The sequence below is a fragment of the Ambystoma mexicanum genome, chromosome 2q (genome assembly GCF_040938575.1).
Source record: "Ambystoma mexicanum isolate Mex_15411 chromosome 2q, UKY_AmexF1_1, whole genome shotgun sequence".
In the NCBI taxonomy this organism is placed as follows: Eukaryota; Metazoa; Chordata; class Amphibia; order Caudata; family Ambystomatidae; genus Ambystoma; species Ambystoma mexicanum.
Window position 1 is genome coordinate 1,248,740,947 of NC_090924.1, and position 26,928 is coordinate 1,248,767,874.

The window sequence follows — 26,928 nt, forward strand, 5'->3', positions numbered from 1 at the left end:
TTTGGAGAATTAAGGATCTCATTGTCACAGGAGAATATTCCAGCAGTGCACCAAAAAAACATACCAACGGTGCACAAATATTCACACATGCCTCTGTTTATTTTCTTTTAGTTATCTTTTTTTATTTGGATTGTCTGATAGAATCAACCTTCAAATGTACACAGTTACTATACAGTTGTTTCAAATAAAAAGAACAAATATTTGAATTCATTGATATTGCATTGTTTTGTTCTTACATCAATGTTTAAAACTCAAAGATTCAAATTTTAGCTTTACATAATTTCGTAAATCTTAAAACTTTTCAAATTTAAAACACTTTATAATAGAAGGCCAAGACTTACAATATATACTCTCTACCATTACAATCAATACATTCGTTAGTCTGAGACTTATCGATAAAATATCAAATTTCTAAAATATAATCATTCCGTAATTTGCAAATTTCTTTAAGACTGTTTCGCCCCTCATTTGACCACATCTGGAATTACTGCATCAAGGAAGTGTACAATAGCTTTCATAAGAGCAAGCCTCGTGCTGGAGAAAATGAGTGGCCATATTTCATCACTTTCTACCATATTATGTAGACAAAACAACTAATCAAAATGTAGTTTTCGTTGAGCACAAATTCGCGGACAATTTACCACAATATGTTGTAGAGTCTCTTTTTCTAGATTAATATTACAATATCGGCAGACATTCATTTCTTTAGGTATTAAGTTTCTTCGAGCCAAAATGTCCCTTGTAGGCCACAAGTTTAATCTAAACCGTAAATATGTATTCCGAATTAGTGGACATTTCAATAAGTAGCCCGACATTTGTCGCAATTTTTAAAACTAAATGTGCGTGTATCAAAATCTGTATACCTTTAACATTTTCCACAATTGTTTATACAATCAGATTGGTAAATTTTCACCTTGGCACGAGTTGGGTTTTCTATTCGATGAGTTAAAGTGATATCTGCTTTGGACAAGGCATTCAACACACAATTACACCACGTCAAAGGAAAGGAATGGAATGATATTATCAAATGATGGGCTATAACACTCAAGAGGCCTAACAAGCGTTTACGAAATAAACTGCACATTCTCCACATGCCTCTGTTTATAAGACACCTTCCGACCTCTGGCTGGTGACAACGTACATTGGGATAGTCCCATACTTTTTTTGTGGTATGCATGAGAAAAAGTACATTGGGATAGTCCCATACTTTTTTTGTGGTATGCATGAGAAAACTACCTTGGCAGTGGGAAAAACTTGCATCACTTTGAGCACAATGGTTAGCAACCAGAACACCTTGTGCTTAGCTGTGAGTTGGCAGGCTCAATCAGGTAAACAAATTCAGAGAAGGCCAGAGAACTGGTGCCACCCGTAGTTAGTGCTAGGTAACTAATGTGCTAGGATTTGATATCTGGTGACACATTCTTTACTTTCGGTACTTCCGGTAAAGTGCTTTGATCATTAACCCTCAAAATGATGTATTCAAAAGTGGGTGATGGCTGTGATCTTATCTTGATATATTGGAAGAGTATAAGCAAATGATCAATGTATAATACCAATGAAAAAGCAATCCTGATAGAAACAGTAGCGTTGACCAAGAAAAGCACCCCATTGATCTGAGCTCGTAAAGTCACACCTTGATTGTACTGCTTTTGCAACAGAAAACATGGCAGGGCATACAGTGGCTAGAGTGAAACAGGCACAGACTTACATGTCTTGGCTCTTTCCGTAATACCAATGAATTCTTCACTAAAACCGTTGGTCTCAAGCGCGCCCCCAGTGGGCAAGGGTATAAAGGTCCAATTCTAATTCAGACAACAATTTCTCTTCCACCCTGTATTCAAACCTCCCACTATGCTCCAGGAATCCAGGAACCTCGGAGAACCTGCTATCTGTGAGTACATGTGTTGGGTAAAAAACAAGGAAATCATCATCTCTGAGAAAAAAACATTGACATTAATCACAATCGGCTGTAAATATCATGACGCAGTATAATGTGATATTGTCGAATAATAAAGGCCACACACAAACGGGTAACTCTTAGAGACCTTGGTTCCGATTCCCGCTGATGACTGCCGCCACAACGTGCACCCGAGATTCTGATCGGAACATGCCTTCGGTAGTACGCACGTTTACCTCCAGCAGGCTCCAGCCACAAATTTGAATCTTGATTCAATTGTGCTGAGTTAACATCAACATCGGCAACAGTTGTTCGACCACTGGAGTATTTCCAGTCTTGTTTCTCGAGATTTAGAAATCCTGTGGAATCCCCTTGAGTCACACTTAACTGGTCTGACTATTTAGAGCATATGACATTGGGAGTCAGTGGTAGTATTGTATCAATTGTGTCTCCTGACGAAGACGTTATTTCCAAAATGTCGAAACCGGTAGAGAAGAACATCCGGGGATGGGATTTACCATTTTCTGTTGAATGTACCGACTCCGTGGATTAGAGCACATTTCTGGTTAATTGTTGTGCTGATACGCATTCTATGTGGATGAAATGAAATATTTAAGACTATGTGGAGCTAATTTATGAAACGCTACCACATATGGATTGTAGTAAAAGTTTTAGTCCAAATTTTTTACTGTGAGTGAATGAGGTTGATTGATTTGAGTTGCAAACGATGGTTTGTTTGTTGGTGAATGATGGTTGTGTTCTTTTTTTATTGTCTGGTGTCCTATGATCTCCTGCAATGCTAATGTAATTTAATGTGTGTGGATTAATTAATGATTAATTCAATTTTGAAAATAATGTATCTTAATAAATAAACATTTTTGATACCTCTAAAAATAAATAAACAACCTCTGGACATTTTTCAGTATATTGTGTTACACTAATCCCCTAGTCCAGTGTGTGGGGTTTTCCTGCGCCTTTCAGTGTGCACACACAAAAAAAGACTGATTTTTCTCGCCGATTGGTGCAGCATTTAATATTCACCAAACATCTTTTTTCACCCAGCCCCCACCCCCTGACCTATGATAATCAGGGGGTTACACCACGCAAACACCCCATTAATCCTGCACACCCTCCCCATAACAGTTCCTATGATACCCCATACATATAAATATGTCCAAATACACATATATACACACAGAAATATACACACACACACCTCCTCCCCACATTAAACCATAATACACACACAGGCACTTAAAGAGACAAACACCTCACTTCCAATGTCCGCCTTCCAGTGCTTGCCTCAATCATGTCTGTAATCCCTTGCACACCTCGTGTGTGACAGGGTCGTGACAGTTAGATTTAGAAAGACCACTATGGGCGGTCTGTCTAATTCATTCATTTTTTTGTTGTTTAAAAAAAATACTTTTTCACTTGATACCCTTGACACAACTTGCTGGTGAAATAGCTCGAAGTAAGGCAGCAAATAATTTTACCTTAAAATGCTTGAAACTAGTTTGTGGATGTTGTAACAGCCCTGATTAGTTAAGAGTTTGTGTTGTGAGAATCATTTTTTGATCTAAAGTATGTAAAGATACAGGCGTCTTGGACACAACAAATCTAATACTTTGTTATCAGGAAATACTCCTGAATTGTTAACAGAATTGCCTTGGTACATTTTCAAAGTGAATTCGGTCAATTCGGAAGACATGCAATTCACAAAATATCTGGTGATAATTGGTAGAAGCAATTTCCAGTAGATTATTGATAACGTGATGTAGACCAAGCCTGTTGCTAGCTGATGATATTCTTATAAGATCCTTTAGTATAATTGAGACCACCATATTTTAAAGGATTCTTTAAAACATGTATTTCTGGCAATTGTGATAATCAGTAGAAGTCTTGTACAGTTCTTTATAGTGATGATACATTAAGATTGCCTGGATGATATTTGCTTTTCAGTATAAATACAAACATGGGGCATGGGGCCTTTGTTGATGAAATCAAATTAAATGGGGTGACACATCTGTTATCTTAAATGAATTAGTACTTTGATAAAAACTTAAGAAAGTGTAAGAGAGTAGATTTCATTAAACGATTTTGAGATTGAATATGATAACCTTGTCTAAGAGAGTTTTTGTGTAATTTTTGATATATGTATGAGGTTGTATTTTGGCATTAGCTGAAATTATTTGATGAAAAGTCAGGCAATAACATCTTTATCTACTGCCTGAATCCGTATGCATCCTCTTACTCTATGTACTTGCACATTATCATTATTTGTACGGCATTCACTGAGTGCAGTTCTACCTTCGGGAAGCAACAGGGAGCTAACAAGCGGTCTCAGGATGGGTTGGATGGAGAAGGGTTCTGGATCTAGGTGTTAAAAGGAGCCAGTCATTGAAGTGGAGGGTCCCAAATACCTTCCTGAAATGTGGAAGGGGGAGAGTTGGGTTTTGATATGGATGTTCCATAGTTGGGGAATGATGACAGAGAAGGCTTGTCTTCTGGTTTGTTCATTTGTGCACTGGTGGTGTTAAAGTCTACACATGTCTTTGCTTCTGGTGGATTCTAGGGCTTCGGAGATCCTGAGGTTCTCAGTGAGGTAGCTTGAGGGTGGTGGCCTTTTAGATGATGCAGCAACTTTTAAAGTTCATACATGCTTGCAGCACATGGCAGTGCAGTTCAATACGGTGGTGGGAAGATGAGGTTGAATTTGCAGAGTCATTTGACAAGTCGTGCTGCAGTTTTTATGGCACATCTCAGGAGTGCCAGGATGATTATTGGAAGGTTATCCATGTGGGGGAGAACAAAGGATTGGACAGCAGATATCAAGTTGTTTGAAGTTGTTGGTATCTACGTTAAAACAACAAATGTTTTATTGTGAATCCCATAATGCCAATTTTTATTTTCGAAGTTATAACAAACCAATCCCCATCTATAATTTTGATGAAATCTGTTAAAATTCGATATAAGAAATGTCTTATAATGTGATTCCCAGTAATGACCTTCAATGTTTTGGGGTAATACAAGTGGTTTATCATTATGTAATAGACATGAGTGTTGATCCCATCTGTTAAAGACATTATCCAGCCTGAACTGCGAACTGCAAACTCCAGACATTTTTAGGTTTAATAAGCCTCCAAATGCGGATGCAACTGCATCGCTGGACAAAATGATCTCAGGATACAAATCTCTGAAGATGCCGCAAGCATTAGTCAGGTTCTGTCAATACCATAGTAGAAGTGAATGTTAGAATTGCATGTGCAGTGGCATGGAATGAGCATATATACCTAGAGTTTCTAAGAGGAATTTGTAGTGGTAGACTGTGGCTGTATCTTAACGTTCTGTGTAGGTAGAAATCTATAAAATAATTGACAGTATTACAGGAATTTTGTGCTTCAGTGCTAAGCTTTTTAGAGTCGTGAACCTATGGCTCTGCAAATGTAACTTGGTTGCATGCCGCGCACATCCTCAGTCAGAGAGTTAGTGCACTTTGATACTGCCTGGGATTTCCTTTATGCCCATTCAGATTGCTAAACATGCCCACTGAGCCTTTCTGTTAGATATTCAGATCTCATCTAGACAAGCAATTCCCAAAGTTCCTTTTGTGCATAGGTGTTAATTTCTTTTTGTCCTATCAAAATCAAGTATTTAGATTTGCATGCCCTTACATCCTGTCTCTTGCAAGTTATTATTGTTTTCAATTCTACATGGATTTCTCAACTGCCTTTGTTTGCTCATGCGACTCATTTTGAAAGAAATATGCCCAGCGATAATTGTATTATTGTGCATGTTGCTTAAAAAGAAAAACTATTTTTCTTCGGCAGAGGCCTTTGAAAGGACTTTTCTGCTTTACATAATGCATGCAAAAGAACATTGTTGATTTAGTTGTTTTGAAATGAGTCCTGCAAAGATCATTTGTTCTTGGATGATTGCAAACATTTCAGTGATTGCCATTTAGGGCAAACCATATCAACAAACAAACAAACAGCTGTGGATAGATAACCCTAAATAGGCATATGTGCACTGCAATGGAGTCATTCATTACTAAATTGATGCGACCACCCATCTCAGTATAGCTTTAGACCTTAAATCTTGACAGGAGTTTGCCTAACACTGGCCCTTAGCAACTGCTCATCATAGCAAATGCAAGGAAGTGTGGGGTTTTCTATTCATGAAGGTTTTTCCAATAATATTGCTAATCATAAGAAGGAATGTTGAAGGAAATGAGAGCCATGATCGGACTGGGAATCTCGCTCAGGCTTCTCCCTTTGTGTGGCTCCTTCAATGGCCTCTGACGTTGTCGTAGGTGGCACTTCATTGGTAGTTCTGTACATTTGGCTACACTAGTGTCGATAAGGACATTGACAATTGAAAGACAAATGCATGCAGAAGTGGCTGCATTACGGGAATTTCACAGGGCACCTGGATTTGGTTTTATTGATTGCCCTTTGAAAATAATCTGCCATTTTGTAGGCCAATGATTTTAAAATTGTATGGTTTTTAAGAAGTCTGATGCTCAAAAAATGTTGTTTTTGTGAGTCCAAGGTGATTCGGCATTCCGGGACGTTCTAAAAGGGTCAGTGGGGATGATGGGATGATGGAATGATTGCCTGCATTTCACTTTGGTGCCTGAATATGGTAGTGGTATTTAGTTCACTTTATTAAGTACTTATTGACATGATAAACAGATTGGTTCACACCTAAACTGCGCCACCAGTTGTCCTGTTGTTACCGTAAATAAATGACATTTGGTCACTGTCTTTGAAGTAAGCAGAGAAACTTTTATTATTTACTCCATTGCCCGTTTGATTGTTACTTTTTGTTTGTTACATTCTGTTTGTCTACACGTGTTTCAGCCTTTCCCCAGCCTTTTTCAAAACATAACTTATTATGGGCAGGTTAAATAATTTTCATACGTTCCCAATCGTTTTGTTATATATGGTTATAAAATATGTTTCACATATTATGCAAATAAAATAAAAGTGACCATGCGTTTGAAGGAAAAGAAAAACGTGTGATTGCAGTCATCATATAAAAAAAACAGTATCAATATATGCATATTATATGCGAAAACAATAAAACAAAACACACAAACAAGGAAACGGGGGAAAGAACAGAAAATATGAGTATCTATGATATAATACGATATGATATGATATGGCATTTATAATGCGCCTATACACAGTTGTTTCAAGGCGCGACGAGGCAATGGAGGGGAACAGAGGGAAGACAGACAACGATCCTACTAGGCCAGGTGTCATTCAGATCGCGCAAGTGCATGGGAAGGGGGAGAGGACAGTGCAGCACATGGGATAAGGATTAATAGCAATAGGTAAGGTACAGCCAGCAGGTGGCAAGTGCAATGGTAAGTGCAGACAACAGGTGTCAAGTGCTGGTAGTGGGACTATTGGGATACAGAACAGTCCTCAAATGCCGGGTTGCCAGGAGGGCAGTGCAGGAGTGCGCCTGGCGGGGGGTGGGGAGGGTGACCTGGGCCTGAGATCAGAGGGTGGCCAGGCAACCAGTGCAAAGTCAGTGTCAGCCAGGAAGTCAGCAAGGGAGAGGAGGAGAAAAAGCAGAAGCAAAGAGAAAGGTTTTGAGGTGCTTCCGGAACCGAAGATGATTCTCCTCAAGTTTCAGGGAGGCAGAGGGAGGCCCCAGCCGAAGAAAGAGATCTACCACCAACTCTTTGCTTGGAGAAGCGACTGACCCTGACGGAGTTTGAGGCAGATGAGCGTAGAGCCCGAGAAGGAAGGTATTTGGGAAGAGAGAGTAGAAGGTATTGAGGCCCCAGTCCCCAGAAGGCCTTGTTGACGATTCAGAGGGTTTTGAACTTAATCCTCGCAGCCACAGGGAGCCAGTGAAGAGATTTCAGTCCTGGGGAGATACGATCCCTGGGCTTGAGGCCAATGACAAGTCTCGCAGTCCTGTTCTGGATAAGTTGCAGAGGGCGGAGAGTAGAAGCAGGCAGATTTAGAAAGAGGCTGTTGCAGTCGTCCAGCTTAGAGAGAACCAGAGCTCTGGAGACAGTGAGCTTCTGGGGGAAGGAGAGGAAAGGAAGAATACCTATGAGGAGGGGCAGTTGGTAGTGTGACTTCTTAGAGACATCAGAGATGTGAGGAGAGAACGAGAGTGTAGAGTTAAAGATGACCCGGAGGTTTTTAGCCACACAGATGGGAGAAGGAAGAGGGCCAAAAGTGGCCGGCCAGAGGGCTACAGGAAAGGAGGGAGCGGGAGTGCCAATGAGAAGAATCTCAGTCTTACTGGCATTAAGGCAAAGGTCATTGGTGGCACACCACTCCTGGATAGTAGACAGACAGTCAGAGATGAGGGAAGTAGAGCAGGAGCCCGAGGGTAGCCTGAATATGAGCTGGGTATCATCCGCATAGCAGTGAAAGTTGGGGCAGAGAGCGGCGATGCAGTGGGCCAAGAGTGCCAGATATTGGTTGAACAGCCAGGAGGGGTGGTTAGACCACTGGAGGACACCTCAGGTAGAGAAAAGGATAGCGGAGAGGAACGACCCAAGTTGGACCTGAGAGGGTCGGTCACAGAGGAAAGAAGTCAGCCATGCCAGAGCCTAACTGGTGCTACCCAGGTTATCACGGAGACGGTTGAGCAGGATGGCGTGGTTGACAGTGTCAAAAGCAGACGAGTGTTCAAGCAGGATGAGAACGCAAGGGGTGTTACAGTCAAGATTGGAGAGCAGGTCTTCACGGATATTCAGGAGAGCAGTTTCCGTGCTTCTGGCAGCTCTGAAGCCAGACTGATGGTCATGGAGACACCCAACAGATTCAGTGTGGAGATTAAGCTTGGAGATGGCCAGTTTATCCAGGAGCTTGCCCAGGAAGGGAGTGATGGAGATTGGGCGATCGTTGGCTGGGCAAGAGGGGTCGGCAGTGGGTTTCTTAAGAAGAGGGTGCACAAGGGAGTGCTTCAGGGTGGATGGGAATACTCCAGTGGCGAAGGAGTGATTACAGAAGTCAGCCAGGGCAGGAGCCAGGGAGTCGATGTGGTCCTTGATAGTTTTAGATGAACAGGGGTGAACCTGTTTCGACGAGACTTTCATAGATCGGACTTGTCTAGAAACCTTGTCTGCAGAGAACAGGGGGAAGGCAGAGAAGGAGGGAGGAGAGGTGGCTGCAGAATGGCCAGAGGAAGAGTAGGGAGTGGGGGAGGGAGGGGATAGGAGGAGAGAGAGGACCGGATGTCCTGAGTTTTAGAGATGAAGTGAGATGCCAATGCCGTACAGAGGGCCTCGGAGGGGACAGGAGAGGAAGAGACTGCGGCAGGATTGGCCAGTTCCTTGCAGATTTTAAAGAGTTCAGCCGAGTTGTTTGATGCCGCAGAGATGCGGGCTTGTATATGCCCTCTCTTCTTGGTTAGGACAGAGTGATCCCATCATGAGTCCAAAACAAAATACAGTCATTCATTTCCATTTAGGAGTAGGAGTAGTTCGCACACAAAATAGTGAAGTTCAAACTAATTGGTTCACAATGGATGTTCTGTCAACGGATCCCCGTACTCCTACACAATTTCCCTATTTAGTATACATTCTTAAGGATGTAGAGCAACATCTGGTATATTTTACTATTACCCCAGTTGTGAGAGGAATGATGAAATCTGCTTACCGAGATTTGGTTCTGTGAAATCACGGGTTAATCCCTGTAAAATATGAATGAGAGAAATGTACTTGTAAACTCCATGTTACTTTTCTTCTATTTAGAGAATTTAGTTTTAACCTCATTTCTCCCTTTAATATTACAGCTCTAAATGTATTTTGTATTTATATTTAGATGTTGATACCGGTACAGGTGTCCGCACAGCCCCGATGCTTCCTCAACCTTGTAATCACAGTCCCAGCCTGTCTCGTCTCTCGGCAGACACTCTCGAGTCTCCAAGCCATTTCCAAAAGGGATTAGTCTCCCCGCACGGGATAGGGATGCGGACAGAAAAATCTGTCCGACAGCCCTTGCTTACCTGCTTGAGCGCTGTATCTACGTTCCCTCGCGGCGGCACCAGTCTACTGAGAGCACTGGGCGCACGCACAGTAGTGTATAACTGTCTCCAGGACAACACGGTTGTCCCTCATCGCTGTCTCCTCTACCTCATTTGTGGCCGCCATCTTAGAACGGTGCATAACGCTGTAAAGTTGCCCAAATGCTTTACTATGTAGTATTTAATGAAAACAGTTTCCTTTGTGTATTTACTAGTTCATCCGATCTGGTATTTTAAAGCCAAAGTCCAAAGAATTCCGGCAATTATGCTTATTGTTGGCGTATATATTATGAAGTGGGGAAGAAATTTTAAATGGCAACGTTAAAGTATTGTGTCCCAGATGTTGCACACTTTTACTAGCCCTTGCTCCATTTTACATATACCTAAGTCCATTGATGTTCCATTATAATTTGTTAACCCATGTCTTACCCAATTGAGGTATGCATTATGTAGGTCTTAAACCACTTTAGAAAACGCTATACCATACAACCAAAAGGCTAACGACTGATCACTGCACAAACAACATTACCACTTACTGATTTGGTTTCTTGTAAATTCATTTTGTCTTCTTCCTTGGTGACTCCTCCTGTATATTTTTACATTACATGTACAGATATAAATCCCTTACAATGCATGCATGCATATTGACATAATTAGTCTTATTTCACATTTGTATACGTTGGATACTTTTACATTACATCATCCTACAGCGAATAAGACAGTTAGTTTACATTATGTCCATTCTCAGACAAAATGAACCATCTCATTGTCCTGATGCAGACCAAATTCGATTGTTCTGAATTTACAAATGATTCTTGCTTCCGTCTGCCTCAGTTTCTGCTCCCAGTTGCCTCCTCTTCTGTCCAATTTTACTTTTTGCAAACCAATAAATCTCACATTCTTTTTGTCCTCCAACTGATTTTCTGATTGCCAATGTTGGCCAACAGCAGGGTTGGAGCCTGACTCCCCACTGATGAAAAATGCTCCCAAATACGTGTTCCCACTTCTCTGATTGTACTTCCAATGTATATTAGTTTACATATACATATCACATCATATACTGTGAATTTTGAGCGGCAGTTAATGTTCTCTTTTATCTCCATTCGTGTTCCTCTTTCATCCTTGAAACTCATTGTTGCTTCGTGGGCATAGCTGCACAAAGAACATCTCTCACATTTTCTAAAACCTGATGATTTCTCTTGTAACCAGGTTCTAGATGGTTCATTGTTGATTTCTGGTAATATAGAAAGACTCAAAATCGTTTGATTGTTTTTGCTTTTCAAAAAGCCGTCCTTGGTCTATCCCCAATGTAATTTGAAAGATGAGGATCTAATATTAGGAGGTGCCAATTTGTGTTTAAAACCTTCCTCAACTTAGTGTTTCATGACTGTAAGTTGTTATGAAATTGATCTCATTCTGATCTGGTCCTTTAGGATTCACTCTTGGTATCAACGTTTGTTCCCAAGACATTTTCGTAGCCTTTTGTCGGGCAGCTTTGATGCATGCTTTAGAATAACCCCTTTGCTGGAAACGCTCTTGTAGTAGATCGCACTCTGTTTTGAAATCGATTAAGTGTTTGCAATTACGTATGGCCTTGATAAACTCCTCTGTTGGGATATTCCACTTCACTGGCCTGTGATGGCAACTTTGCGCATGAAGGGTGGAGGTCACCTCCATTTCCTTCCGGAGGTCTTTGTAGACAGCTTCATTCCATCAACAAATATCGTCAGATACAAAAATCAATTTGGGTTGCACTCTCATGACCCACACATTCAATTCCGAGTTTATTTTGATTCATTCTGAGTTTACAATCATTTAGCTCCTCACTCGTTCCGTCCCATATTAGCAAAACATCATCTATGAATCGTATCCATAATTTCACATTCTTGTTGTAAGCCTCGTCCAAATAAACTTGTTTATCCTCGTACATCCCCATGAACAAATTTGCTAGGGCTGGGGTATATTTGGTGCCCATAGCAATCCCTCTCCTTTGCCTGTAGAAACAGTTGTCAAACATAAACATGTTATTGTTTAGTGTAAATGTAAGCATCTCCTTGAGCATCTGCACATGTTGATAATGTGATGCAGTGTCCTCACTGAACTCATATTCTATGGTATTAAGTATACTTATTGACATGATCTGTTCTTTTCTCCGGCTTGTCGGGAGCCGACGGGCTTGTGAGCTGACCCCCACTACGAAGGTCCTACAAAAATGCCCCTCTCTATACCTGTCCAGCTCTGGAAGGTGCCCCCCATGCTGCTGTGCCTCCGACCCACCCATCTCAGATCAATCTAACTGCCTCTTGCATCCAAGACCATTGACAATGTCCCAAAATCCTTCCCCGGTAAGCACATCTGATCACCTGCCATGGGCATTATTTCTCCACATGACTGCCTACTGACTTTTGCCTCTCTTGATTCACAGCCACACTATTAACAGTGTCCTCCTCCAAACTGCAACGGTTACTTACTGTACATCTCTTTTATCCCTTCTTCTGCATACCGTGCCTAACTATTTTTTTATACAGCACTGGCACTCTTTCCCTAGTCAAATCCAGGTGTGCCTTTCAAATTGTTGCAACTTTCCACTTTTGTGCTATGTTAGTGCTTTGTGAGAAGTCAAATCTAGGTGTGCTTTTTAAATTGTCTCAACTTCCACATTATTTCTATTTTTGTGCTTTTGTAAGAAGTCAAATCTAGGTGTGCCTTTTTATATTGCTGCAAACTCCACTTTTGTGCTGTTTTAGTGCTTTTGTTAGAAGTGAAATCTAGGTGTGCTTTCTTAACTACCCTCCCAGTGACTGCTAGGCCACCTGGTGAACTTCCTCATGCTTTATGGCTACAAAATCCTATCTAAGCCCAGAACTAACTGCTGCGGCGATGGAGTAGCTCTGATCATTATGGAGTGGTGGAACATTGAAATACTGCTTTAATGAATGGGGGATTATGGATGTTTATATTAGTGTCTATCACAATGACACTGTCATGGTGCACGGTCCTCACCCCTATCTCCTCCTCTTTGACCGGCACCTGCCGTACCTCATCAACGTCCTTCCTGCTCCTGCCACTCCTCCTTCCTCTCTCTCAGCACCTCCATCACCTCCTCTGACAGGTGTACTACCTCCCTTCACCCCTCCGCAGAAAACCTTGAAAGGGATTGACCGGCTTTACTGAGCCACACTGAATTCTCATTCTCCTATCAACATTCTTCCGACATCTGCCTCCTCCATGAAGACTTTGTTCTCAACATCCTTGCTCTCACTAAGTCGTGGCTCTATGCCAGCTCAGTCACTACTTTTGACTCCCTTCTCCCTGATGGATACAAGATCCTCTTAAAGCCGCGGCCCAACAGTACTGGCGGTGATGTAGTCCTGATCTTCCCTGAGTGGGTCCCTTCTTCCATCATATCCACCCAACCCTACTCCTCCTTTGAAAGCATGGTTGGCAAGCTTTACATCTCTCCCACATCCTCTTTGACCATTGCTACTATCTACAGGGCCCCAGCTCCTATATCCCCTTCTGTCAGAATGGGCGGATTTTTCCTCCTCTTCCCTGACCTCCACCTCCAATCGCCACCTTCTGGGTGACTTCAACATCCATCTAGACTCTTAAGGCGTGACCTCCATTCTCTTCTGTGACCTCTCCACATATATCTCCCTCTCTATTCTCCCCTATGGCCCCACCCACTCTTCTGGACACACGCTTCATGCCATCACCCATTCTGATATCCTGCTCTCTACCCCATTCTTCAACCCACTTTCCTGGTCTGACCACACAATCCTTTTGTTCCACCTGGGACCTCTCAGCCCTCTGACCAAACCTCCCCAGCTCTGCCATCCTCATTTATGGGCATGCGCCTGATGAAGCGAGTGTCAGTTGTTGGTTTTGCTTCCACCTTCACCCCCCCTCCTCCATCCTCAGACTCAACTACTGACTCTGCTCTCAATAATCTAGCTCTCGCTATCACTTAAACTCTCAATATTCTTGCCCCTGTCATGAGGATCCGCCTGAAACCTGCCTCCCAGCGTATAATTTGGTATGACTTTGATCTATCAGCCCCGAAACAGAAGTGGCAGACCTCAAGCCCATCCTTTGATAAACTGGCCAGTTGCCTTCTCCAAAGGCAATGTTGTCTTTCCATTCACTCCAAGATGAAGGCTCACATCTAGGCCCATATCTCTGGAGCTTCTAACAATCCATCTGCAGTCTCTACCTTGTCTCTTCCTTCCTGGACCGTCTGCACTGCACTGGCCACCCACTTCATTGCTACAACTCAGGACATCCTGAGCTCTCTCTCATTGTCCCCTTCACCCTCCCCTGGCCCCTTTCCCCTGCGACCCATGGCCCCTCCTCCTCCCTCATCCACACTTTGCTCTTTTTCTCCTATTACACCAGATACGGTTACTAGAGTTGTCTGCTTTATCAAGGTCTCTTCCAAAAAGGTATCCTCCTGGTCTTCCAGTATTATTAAGGGCAATAATGGCTCCCTTGCCCCTGCACTTGCGGATCTCTGTAATCACTATCATGCTACTGGGTCTTTCTCCTCTTCCCTCAAGCACTCTCTTGTGCACAACCTCCTGAAAAAGCCTTCGGCCGAATGCTCATATCTGGCTAACTACCGCCCCATCTCTCTCACTCCCTTCCTTGGGAAACTTCTGGGAAAGTTATTCTTCCCCTAACTGAACAAGCATACTGAGCTTGTTGGTTGCCTGCACGACCATCAATCTGGATTCCAAGCATTCAGAGGCATGGCAACTGCTCTCCTGGACACCCGTGAAGAATTTCTGGCATCTATTGACTCCCTATTACCTGCTGTTCTCATTCTACTCAATCTCTCCCCTGATTTTGACACAGCGAACCACCTCATCCTCATAAAATGGCTCCATGATACCCTCTCAGAGTAAGCAACTGGACTGGCTGACCACCTTCCTCACTGCCTGTCCTTGCCAGGTTAACCTGGGTTCTATCTCCTCACCCAACACTAGGTCTACCTGTGCCATTCCTCAGGGCTCTATCCTCGAGCCCTAGCTCCTTAACATCTATCTCGCTCATCTTGCTCACCTTATCACTCAACCCTTCTTCAGACTACCCTCTGCATCTCTTATAACCTCCTCTGTCATTCCTGACTGCCTGTCCACTATCCAGTCTTTGTGTACCTCCAATGACCTCTGTCTCAATGCCAGCAAGGCTGAGATTCTTCCTATGTGGACACCTCTTTACGCCCTTCACTCTGGCCACCCTCAATGTGCTCTCCTCCCTCTCCTTCCTCTGAGACCAGAAACCTTGGGAGTTATCTTCCACTTCTCTCTCGCTCTTTCATTCCTCACATCTTGGGCCTTGCCAAGAAAAAACCAATTCCAAACTCCTCAGGTGCATCCTCCCTTTCCTAACCTTCACCCAGAAGCTCAATGTCGCCCGAGCTCTGGTACTCTCCAGGCTGGACTAATTCAACAGCCTCTTCCTAAATCTACCTTCCAATTACCCCCTCCAGCTAATCCAGAATAGGTTTGCAAGACCTATCCTTGGCTTTAAGACCAGGGACCATATCTCTCCAACACTAACATATCTCCACTGGCTCCCGGTTGCTGCAAGGATCACAATTAAATTCCTCTGCATCATCCATAAGACTGTCTGGGGGCGGGGATCATACTACCTGCAACTTCCTCTCACCAAATACTCTCCCCCCACCTAACCTCTGGCTCCAACTCTCTACTTGTCACGCACTTTCTCTAAGCAGAGAGCGGGTGGCCGTTATCTCTCTTCAGCTGGCTCCCTCTTCAGGATCAGCCTCCCTCTTTTTCTCCGTCTTGAGCCGAATCTACTCAAGTTCCGCAAACACCTCAAGACTTTCCTCTTTCACTCTTCCTTCCCCCGCCTCCCTCTTTTTTAAATATACCAAATCATTTAAAATCTTCATTAATACAATCATATCATTGTCAAGTTTATCACTGGTTTATCACATTTACATCTTATTGCTTTTCTTAAATATCACATTACACAACGTTAGTAGTTCATAACTCGCATGATATAAAAAATACAAAAGTAGTGACCAAATTCATTAATGTGTCTCAAACACCTGTAAGTCAATCAACTTTTTCACCAAGTAACCGCAGTACTTCCCTAATAAAGGGCATTAGTGCTATCGTAATATATTAGTTATTCCCTGTAACCATTTAGACATCTGCCTGTGTTTCTGAGAACATTTTGACACAGGAGTGGCTTTTGCCTTTGGGCAGTCAGTGTGTTAATGATGGCTGACTTGACCTGCCCGGCATGCATCAACATTCTAGACTTTCCTTGTCTGATTATTTTATTTTATTTTGTATTTTTATTTGTTTATTTCTATCGCGCCATAGGCCTCAGGCATCATGGAGCTCAACAAACAACATAAAAAATAACAGGACATGGGTATGGCTTATCTACTTGAATAGGGTTGTTTTCAGATTATTTCGGAAATGACTGTAACTTTCCTCTGAGCGCATGGATGTGGGAAGTTTGTTCCATGCATTTGCTGCTCTGAGAGGGAAGGATCTGCCTTTTCCTCGAGCTCGTTTGGCTTGTGGTATAACAAAAAGATGTGCAGCACTTGAGCGCAGGGTTCTGCTTTGGGAATATTTTCTGAAATGTTGCTTTAAATAGTCTGGTGCCTCTCCATTTAGGCATTCATGAGCCAGAGCTGGTGTCTTAAATTGGATCAGTTTCTCCACAGGCACCAGTGGAGCTCCTTTCTGTGGGTTGAAATATGTTCTCTCTTGTGCCATTATAGAATATCCTGATGGCATCATTTTGAATAATCTGTAGATTTTGGATGTTCTTTTTGCTAGCTCCACACAGCAAGACATTGCAATAGTCCAGCCAGGCATGATTATGGCTAAGGTTTCACAGTTTTTACGTGCAACTAATGGGTTTATCTGTGTGAAGATTTTGATGTGTTAATAGGCATTTTTAGTCACATTGTTGACGTGAGCATCTGCATTAAAAGGATTCCTTAAATAATGTTCCTAGTGTTTTCATCTTCTCAACCACCTTGATGGAGCAGGTCTCTAGTATGAAATTTGTGTATGCTTGATCAAGCTTATTTCTGGCTTGGCTTGTCCCATATATCATGAGCTTCGTTTAGAGCTGTTTAAACACATCCAGTTTTCAATCAACCACTCCTGGATGATCGAATAGATGTGGTTAAGAGTTGTTGTGTTTGACCACTAAGATCCATGTTGAGCTGAAAGTCATTAGCGTAGTTGGTGAAATGAAGGCTGATGTTTTCATGTTTTTCACACAAGGCCTTCGATAGATGTTGAAAAGGGCTGGAGAAATACAGGCACCCTGTGGCACTCCGTATTTCATAGAGACAGGATCAGAGCAGGCGGATGCATATCTTGAGTGGTGTAGTAGTCATTATGGTTAATGATCAAACAATCAAAATTCGAACAAAGGTCCAAAACATATGCAATGTTATAGCTCCAAAACTATGCAAATACAGCAAACCTTAACAATTAGTGTGAACTATGTATACACCACTCTGGGAAATCCTTTCCACAGGCCCTGCAAAATTCTTAGTCTTGAAAGGCAACCTTCCATTACCCTCTGTCTTTAAAAAAAAAATCGAATAGCTGTTCCTTCCTGACACCACAACCTCCCCTTCATAGCATTTCTTACCTTGTTTAGATGATAGGTTCCAACAATGTTGCCCTAATTCTGTCTAATTGGGTCTTATGCCCACCTCCTTGTAATTTCATACACTAGGAAGGACATCACTCAAAAATAACATGAATATTCCTTGATACAGAATGTTTGCTTTGAAACCTAGTGAACCCTAGGCTGAGGAATTTTATAATTATAATTGTTTTTTTCATAATGCGCTTAATACCAAAGTAGTTTCTAAGCGAGGAACTGGGATTCGAACCTGTGTTGATCTTCGTCGTATTGCTTCCAAAACGCTATACTACACTAGTCGAATGATGCATTGAAGTAAGTCCTGACATACCATCAGTCATAATCCGGAACCAAATATCAGAGGACCTATGGCTCTCACTGTCAACACCTGATGTTGGCAGCCTCAAAAGCCCTTAAGGTTGGGCATTCTGCAATTTTGAGATTGCGCTGCTGGGTTTTGCAAAGTTCCCTGAACCCATCAAATCCCCTTTTTTTTAATTGTTAGCACCTTCTCTTCACCTTCCTGCAGCTGTGGTATCCATAAGAAGCAGTGGTAATGTTCACTGGTTTGTGAAGAATGTTGGGAATCCTCAGTCCACATTTTATTTTCCTGCTCCTCATCTCACTGATTCCCCCATGAAGAACCCTGAATAAACCCCTGCAATGTTTCAGCAACATCCTGAAACCGAAGTTATGGGGCAACTGCAATAACAGATGCGTGGGGATGGCAGCAGTGAATCATTTGTCTGGGAATAACTTAGCTCTTCTATTAGGGTAACAAGTGCAGTCGCCATCTAGCCTTATTTTTCAATTCCCTGATCCTTGTCAGTTACTGTGTACACCTATTCTATTTCAGAAAGAGAAAACAGAGAGGGGGGGAGACAGAGAGTGAGAAAGAAAGAAAGAAAGAAAGAAAGAAAGAAAGAAAGAAAGAAAGAAAGAAAGAAAGAAAGAAAGAAAGAAAGAAGGAAAGAAAGAAAGAAAGAAAGAAAGAAAGAAAGAAAGAAAGAATGTTCGAGGGAGGGGGATCAGGGACAGTGTAGTGGCAAAGTGAACAAGTGAATTGGGAGCTGTCTGTATCCCAGTGGGAGGGGTATGGGGAACAGAATGTGTTGTTTTTTTCCTGTTGTTGCTTGCCATGTTTTCTATGCCTCTAAGGGATGGCCATGCATTTGTCATGCCTTGTTTTGCCTTCACTTACCTTGCAATATGGGGCTTCTTGATTATTTGTGCCCATCACTAACCTGCTCAAAGATCTATTTGCTACCCTATACTACATGAATTGACTGGCCACTCACACATGTATATGATATATGTATATGATAATTTATTTATATCGTGCTTCACAAGTGTTTCAGAGCGCGAAAGGTGGCACTATCTTGCAAGTCCTCCCCTGGAGACACCAACCCTAACCAAAATGTACTAATTTCCCAATAACTTGTCACAAACAGGTCACCAGCAATTCACAGCCCATCTTCACTTGAAGAGCAGGTCTCATTGGTACCATACTGATCAGGATACCTTCACCCGAGTCTCTATTCTGGAAACATGTTTCACGTGAACTACTAACACAGACAACCCAGGTACTTCCACTCTGCAAGCATTGAAAAAAACAGCAAAGCAATCATATACTGTTCTTTCTTCACCTATTAAGCAACCACAGCCCATTTTTCCAGGTGAACCACAGCCCATTTTTCCAGGTCCCAAAGTACAAAAAAGACTGTGGCAATTGCAGCAGCGTATTTTATATGCAATTCAATAACATAACAAAACTCAACAAATGCAGTCGTCCTCTGCCAATACCAGAAAAGAGCAGATATGTTTTTAAAATGATCCTTGCATATTCACGGGTATGTCCCTGAAATGTATGGCAGTCTGTGAATATTCTTGGGTGACTAGGAGCAACCAAATTGAGCGGGCAACTGGCCTCATCAGTTTGGTGAAGACTGGAAGGTTCTAGACCTCCCGCTTCCCCAGGGTCCTAGCGCACGCCTGTGGTGCGATGCGCTGTGGAGCGGGCCGGATGCCCCTACACAGGCGAGAGCGCCCGCGGCTCTGGCTCCACCTCCACTGTCTCCCGAAGTTCGGGTTAGTTCTATTCGCAGCGCGGCTCTTCCGAGCCGCATTAATACAATTCAGAGCGGGCACAATGGCGTCACTCTATAGACACGCCCATAAGAGCACTAATAACGGAAAAAATATAATATATAAATAATAATATTCAAACTAGATATTTTTCTTTTTTTTATATATATACGCTGCGCGCTAACATTCAATATAGTCGTTATAATTGAATTCAGAAACGAAATTAACTTTAGAGTCACATCTAATAGATAAAATAAGCACTTATCTCGTCTGTTGGCAGCAAAAAGAAAGAGGAAGGAACCTTGTACGGACAATCCTTACAGGGGAGACAAGCATCGGATTGGTGGAGGAAGGACTACTGTTTACAAGGAGGCTCTTGGCATTTGTAGGAGATCGATATAGAGCCTCTTGAAAGAGAAACAAACTTTTAAACTAAAGATTTCTTTTACTGAAAGCAGAAAGAAACATTTGTTTGGAAAAGTTTATTAAAAATGTTGAATTGCTGTGTTGGTGGCAAATTAAAGAGTTAAGCATAATGCTCGCCTCCGTCTTGTCATAGAATGATGTCTATAGCATATATATAGCAAGATGTAGTCTTGCTACTTTGTCTAGTTTAGGCTGGGGCCAGTTCCAACCCAGAGTAGACACAAACCAGGTGCCCATGAGGGTTGAGCGTTAGGAAAGATTTCATAATTGTAGGTAATTCTCCTTCCATGTGGCAACCCCCAAACATTTTGCTATTGTTTTACACAGTGATCTAGACTTTGCCAGAGAAGCACAGCCTTCCGCCGCACTTCTCTGGGCTTTCACTCAATTCTTCTGGGGAAACTGACATGAGCTTAAGACAGTCAGTACTGGGAGACTTTGTTTCCCTTAGTCCTTTCCTCATGTTTCAGCTTTTGAGCAACATGAAACAAGAGTGCACTGTATCTTACATTACCGCGCTCTTGGGTCTCTAGTCATTCCAAAGGCCCTAGAAACTCTCGCTGGACTTATTATGAAAAGTGCAAGTGTGTCACGGATGGTACTGGTGGCAGATATCGTTTCTTTGTGTTTTGAACCCCTTTTTGCGATGTTAACCGCGCTTCCCGCGTTTGGCCCGAATAGGCGGCCTGGCCTCCAAAATAGCCAAGCCACGAGGTTCTTTGTCCTGTCCGCTGACCGTCTTGCCCCTTCACCTTCACCCAGGTCGAGCCGACCCAGGGCAGTCCTTATTTGGTCATGCACTTTCCCGTGAAACACAACGCTTTCGCGGGCTTCTGCATGCCTTGTGTGTGCCTCCAGGATGTGGGCTGGGATGTCTGTTCCCAATACACATCCTGGGTGCCAGAGAGTCTAGAGTGTCCTGAATGCCTGGGACCACCGTGGTCCATGATAGGTCCACATATGGTGTGAGTGTTTGTGAGCAGATCTCCCATTGGGCCCTCTCCGTTTTGGCGCGAAGGGAACTTTGGATAAGAGGAGGCTGAAAACACCACTACTAAGTCGATCTCCTGAGTTCTCACAAACGAAGGATAAGGAGCCAATGATCCTGCATCTAAGAAGCTGAGTCGAAGAATTGCTGGTGACCCGCTGAAGGTTTGGCACCCTACACTGCTGTCGTCCTACGAGACCACTCGGCCTCTGATCGTACGAGAAGGTCTGCAAAGGCGCTTCAACCCTTTAGAATAGTGGGAACAACTATTCTCGGCATCTTCACCAAATCCTGTACGTAAGCCTTCGGAAGCGTCCCTGGGCCATCCAGTGGACTGATCAGCCTACACAGGAATCTTGCTCTGTCACCGCCATCTGGCTTACTGCTAATCCCGTGTCCTCGGCACTCTCACACGATTCGTACACTTGGCGTTCCCAGGTCTGAAGTGAGACGTGTGCTTTGGGACCGGAATACACGCGGTTGCTGAGTTGCCCTGCTGTGGTAACAAACCTGTGCGTGTTCGCTGCATCTGGGACACCCTTGACGCTGACTCCTGCTGTCGCGGAATCTACATGGTGTCGAGACGTCCCTCTGATCGCATCTGAACCTGCCAGTATCAAAACTGAACTAGAGAAGCCTGGGTCTGCTTGCATCGGGGACCGGTGAGTAGTCGATACCCTAACCGGTCGCCCTCCCGCAGGAGTCTGTGGCTTTCCATCACTGCTGTAAACAGCAAACCCTTTCACGCCCTACTTCTGCCCCCAAGTGGAGGCCTTGCCTGAGTAACGGGGATTTGTTCACCATCTTTTCGTCCACCTTTCTGAACTGCCTGATTTCCCTGAAGAGACTCTCCTTTGCCCATTGGCACCCGCATGAGCAGGTACTTTTGAGCACAAGGCTCCACTCTTCGTAGGACTTGGACTTCCTTCTAGTTTGGTGGCCTCGGATGTCGAATTGGATCTAACAATTACTTGCACTGCCTGTTTTCCTCCCCATCTAGGTGGTCTGCATATTTCATGCTTCTAACTCTTTAGACCCCTCGGTCTTGTATATATATTGTATTGATTGTGATGTGTTGGTTAACTGGAGTTTTGCCGGGATTCTTTACTATGGTCGATGTTACAAAGGCCTTGTAATAAATGTGTCTATATTTTTATTATAACACCTGTCTGGAGTAATTTGTAAGCGTCCTTGCTTTGTGTGCTCATTGCAGGCTTTCAGTCATCCAGACCCCCCTTGAGACCTAGTCTTGACCGCCGCCATCGCTACCCTGATAGGTCTGGCTTGTCCACAGGTTACCCTGTTCCAAGAAACTAGGCTGGCCTTCTGAACCTCTGCCCCTCCAGGACAGAGTTTAGAAATCCATCTTAACAAATTGGTGTACAGCGATGGGATACGACTGAGGGTATCCAGTGATGCGCACGAGCAAAGGCATTTAAAGTTATTCCTAACTGGACATGTAGTGAATTGTCGTAGTATAACTTTTTAAAGGCCATAGTCCTATCTAACAGTATGGAAACAAGTACCTTGTTAACTTTAAATGCTTCTAAAACCGAAACATTGAAAAAGATGTGTGCTGAAAGAGGTGTCTCCTCTCAAGGCACAAAAATGTGGCAAGAAGCTCAGCTTAGCGCTACAGCTTCAGAGGACAGTGCAGAAGGAGGTGGGGCTGCTCTCACTGGTAGAACTGACAGTTCTGCCGCTGCACTGGTCCACCGCGACCATGAGGACAGGGAGGATGAAATATCCAATGTTTCCTCTGCCAGTGCTGATGGGGAGGCCATAATTGAATTCAAGAAGCAAGAACTGCTGTTTAGGCAGAAGGAGCTTGCTTTCAATATGGCCAAACGAAAAATCGAACAGGCAGAATAACTAAAGACAGGGATCACCAGTTGGAACTGGCCAAGATTCAAATTGCCAATGGATCCAAGGGTCCTGGACATGGGTCTGGGGCCTCCTCTCATCCAAGGTTTCCAAAAGATCTGCTCAGTGTGTATGAGGAAAAGAATAATATTATGGACTGGCTGAATACATTTGAGTATGCATATGAAGTTCAACAAGTTGACAATGCTGATAAAATTGCCTGGTTACTTAGCAGACTGCCTCATTCTGGCTGCAGTGCCATTATGGAAATGTCGAAGGCTGAGCAAGCGGATTTTGCAATGTTGAAGCAAACTCTCATTTTAAAGTTTGGAAAGACTCCTGCCCAAAATTTAAAATGATTCCGATAGTATAAGAAAAAAGGAGGTTGTACTTGGGTATCTTATGTGAACGAATCCTTAAAAAACTTGACTGGCTGGGTCGAAGGATATAACAGTTCTACCTTTGAAGGTATGATAAATCTTGTCATGCTGGAACATATTTTTGCATCTTGTTCCCCTGAGCTTGAGCAGCATTTGGCAGATTCAAAGGAGATAGATCCTAAGAAGCTTGCCATTGCAGCAGATTTATGGGTGTCACATCGAGCTCCCATAAGGACGAGACCCATCCTGGTAAGCAGGAGGAAGGCAAAAAGTCCAAAGATAAGGAATGTGTGGAAACTGATAAATCTTCTTCCCAAAAGGGCCACAAAAAGAAAAATAAGGGTAAGACACAAGAGAACTCACAGGGTAGTGGAGGTCATCCTCCGAAACAGAACTCTGGTTATAGTAAGCCTCCCTATGTAAACATACCCAATGGATCTTGTTTTGCTTTGGGAGCAACTGACCACATGAAGGGGGATCCCAGATGTAAGGACAAAACCTTGTGGGTCTACTCCGCTAATCTGGCCTTCTCCTCCTTCAAGGAAGAAGAGATTACCGGAGCATCCTTCTCCTCAGACTCCTTCCCCAGTGGGATAGAAGCTGAGGTAGTTTTAGTTTCCCTGGGTTCCTGGGACCCTAAAGATGCAGAGGTTTATGCTAGGATTCCAGATAACACCAAGCACTACTTTAAAGACAGTGTGCTGATCAATGGAGTAGATACTCCAGCTCTTAGAGATAGTGGGTGCAGTCGAACTGTAGTGGATTCTACCTTGGTAGACTCAGAGGAAGTTGCCAGAGCTACTCTGATGCCCACTAAGTTGGCTGACGGCCCTCCTCTCATGTTCCCAGTATTACCTGTAAATCTTACTATCAATGGTACAGCAGTCAGGATTCCAGTGAGCATTCAGAGAAGCGTCCCAGGAAAGGTCTTGTTGGGCAATGATCTCCAAGCTTTAGGGCTCGTGGGAGACACTGCTGACAGACCCTGAAAAAGCTCTCAAACAAGGGCAGCACTGACCAAGATCAGTGAGCTGCCCCCGCCAAAGGGGAAACCCAAGGCTAAAGGAGTCAGAAAACCAAAACGAGGGAAAGAAAACATTCCCCCGAACTCACCTACTACTGCAGTGGAGGAAGTTGGTCAGTCACCTAGACCTGACGAGGAGGCGGCGATGCCTGAAATATTTGACCCCAGTGATCATCCTGAACTAAACGACTTGTTAGTAGAAGGTGGTCCTGACAGGGAAGAATTCAGTAAAGGCCAATGTGAGTGCCCATCTCTGGAAGGCCTAAGTAGACAGGCCTGCTCCCAGCTTGAGGGTGAACCTCCTGGGAAGCATCAGATTTATTGGGAAGGTGGACTCCTGTATAGTGAGCCCACAGAGTCTACAGAAGGAGACCATAGGAGGTTGGTGGTTCCCATTGCTGTAAAACCCTTCCTCCTGCAGTTGGCACATGAAGTGCCCCTTGCTGATCACCTTGCTATTAAGAGGACCAAGCAAAGGTTATCCATGCACTTCTATTGGCCCAAGATGGGGGTGCAAGTAGAAAGTCACAGCAGGGGTTGTGCCCCCTGCCAGTTATCTGGTAAGAGTGGCTCAACAATCCAAGCTCCATTGGTACCACTCCCAGTTGTGGGAATAACATTCGAAAGGGTAGGGATCGTCATGGTTGGTCCCCTTGACCCGCAAACATCCTCAGGCAATAGGTTTATCCTGGTGCTGGTCGACCATGCTACCAGATATCCTGAGGCCATCCCATTTAAAACTGTAACTGCCAAGTCAGTTGCAAAAGCGTTACTTGGCATCTTTACTAGGGTTGGCTTCCCTAAAGAAGTTGTGTCTGACAGAGGCAGCAACTTTATGTCGAAGTATATGCAGGCTCTGTGGAAAGAATGTGGGGTCACCTACAAATTCTCTTCCGCATACCACCCCCAGACCAATGGTCTGGTGGAACGGTTCAACAGAACGTTAAAGAGTATGATTGGCGCTCTGGAAGAGCCTCAAAGAAGAAAATGGGATCTTCTTTTACCATGATTACTGTTTGCCTACCGAGAGGTACCACAGGAGGGTGTTGGCTTCAGCCCCTTCGAACCTCTGTTTTGCTCACCCGGTACGGGGACCCTTAGCCATAGTCAAGGAGGGATGGGAGATGCCGACTCCCCCTATTACTACCAACGTAGTAGACTATGTGTTAGGGCTCCGAAAATGGATGGTACTCCTGATGGGTCTGGCTAGTGACAATTTGAACGCAGGTCAAGCCCTGGTGAAACATTGGTATGACCAGAAAGCTACCACCTTCTTCAACTTCACACCTGGCCAGCAAGTCCTGATCATGAATCCCATAAGGCCTAGAGCTTTACAGGATAAATGGACAGGCCCTTACACAGTGGTGGAGCCCCTGGGTGAGGTCAACTATTTAGTGGACCTTGGAAGGCCTGGACAGGCTCCAAAAGTGTTCCATGTAAATAGGCTGAAGGCTTTCGTCCCAAGAGTCGAAATCACAGCACTGCTACTGGCTTCAGATGTTGAGGAAGAGGAGTCTGAACCTCTCCCCGACCTGTTCCAAAGTGGACCTTCAGATAGCTCTTTTGAGGGTGTCCGAGTGCCCCCTCATCTGACTCCTGATCAGCAGGCTGAGGTGAAAAGTTTGCTTAGGCAATTTTCCCCCCTGTTTTCACAGTCCCCTGGTTTGATACCTTGGTGCAAACATAACATAGACACGGTAGACAGCGTACCTACCAAAAGTAGAGGATACAGAATGTCAGACAAAGTACGGTTTTACATTAAGACAGAGGTCAACAAAATGTTAGATCTTGGGGTGATTGAACCATCTAGTAGTCCTTGGTCCAGCCCTGTGGTTTTGGTTCCAAAGGCAGGTACTTCTGAATTGAGGTTCTGCATGGATTACATGGCTCTGAATGCTGTCACCAAGACAGATGCACACTCCTTGACTCGAACAGATGAGCTGCTGGATACTTTGGGTGCCTCCAAGTATCTCAGCACGTTTGACCTCACTGCAGGCTATTGGCAAATAGCCCTAGCAGAACATGCCAAGGAGAAGACAGCGTTCTCAACTCCAGACGGTCTTTACCAGTTCAGGGTAATGCCGTTTGGGTTGAAGAATGCACCTGCCACTTTCCAGAGGCTTGTGAATCATGTGCGAAACGGGTTGGATGAATTCTGTCTTGCATATCTGGATGATATAGCAGTTTTCAGCGCCACCTGGGAAGACCATGTGAAACACCTCTGGATTGTGCTACAGGCTCTTCAGAAAGCACACTTGACCATAAAGGTTAGTAAATGCCATATTGGACAAGGCTCCGTGGTTTACCTTGGACATGAAGTAGGTGGAGGGACGATACAGCCTCTACCCAGTAAAGTACAAGCAGTACCCGACTGGCCTACCGCCACTGCACAGACCCAAGTGAGAGCCTTCTTAGGACTCACGGGGTATTACCGCAACTTCATAGCAGACTATGGTACCATAGCTGCCCCTCTGATTGCTCTCACCACTCCGAAGAAACCCAAGAAGGTAACGTGGACTGAAGAGTGTGAGAAGGCCTTCAATGGCTTAAAAGACTCCTTGTGCCAGGCCCCTGTTCTCAGAGCCCCTGATTACCAAAGACCTTTTATTGT